Below are 470 nucleotides of genomic sequence, written 5' to 3' on the forward strand. Positions count from 1 at the left end.
TAGCTTGGTGTAATCATTCCATAATTATACATATATTAAAGCTTCACATCATGCTGTATATAAATAGATATGTTATTATTTATCAATGGGGAAAAAAAAGCACATTTTGGGGGGAAAAAGACTTTGAACCCAAACAGACAAGAAAATAAAGACTACAAAGCTGTGCCTCCTGGGACTCCGAGGCCCTCACCCTGGGCTCTATGTCGCGGAGGGCGAGCCCGCCTGGAAGGCCACCATCACCCTAAGCCGCCCCTAAGCACTAGGCTTCCCGGCCGGCTGGTCCTGCGCATGCGCGCTGCAGCCCTTGCGTTCCATCAGTTCCCAGAGTCACGTTCTGCAGTGGACCTGCCATTGTGGCACCATCAGAGTCACTCCGGGCCCCTCCACTCCCAGGGATGACTTGGTTCGTTATCTTAGCGCGAGGAGGAGGCCCCTTCCTTCCTCTGCTCTGAAGCTCTGCTCTCCCACCC

Source organism: Marmota marmota, unplaced genomic scaffold, assembly GCF_001458135.2.
Source record: "Marmota marmota marmota unplaced genomic scaffold, marMar, whole genome shotgun sequence".
Taxonomy (NCBI): domain Eukaryota; kingdom Metazoa; phylum Chordata; class Mammalia; order Rodentia; family Sciuridae; genus Marmota; species Marmota marmota.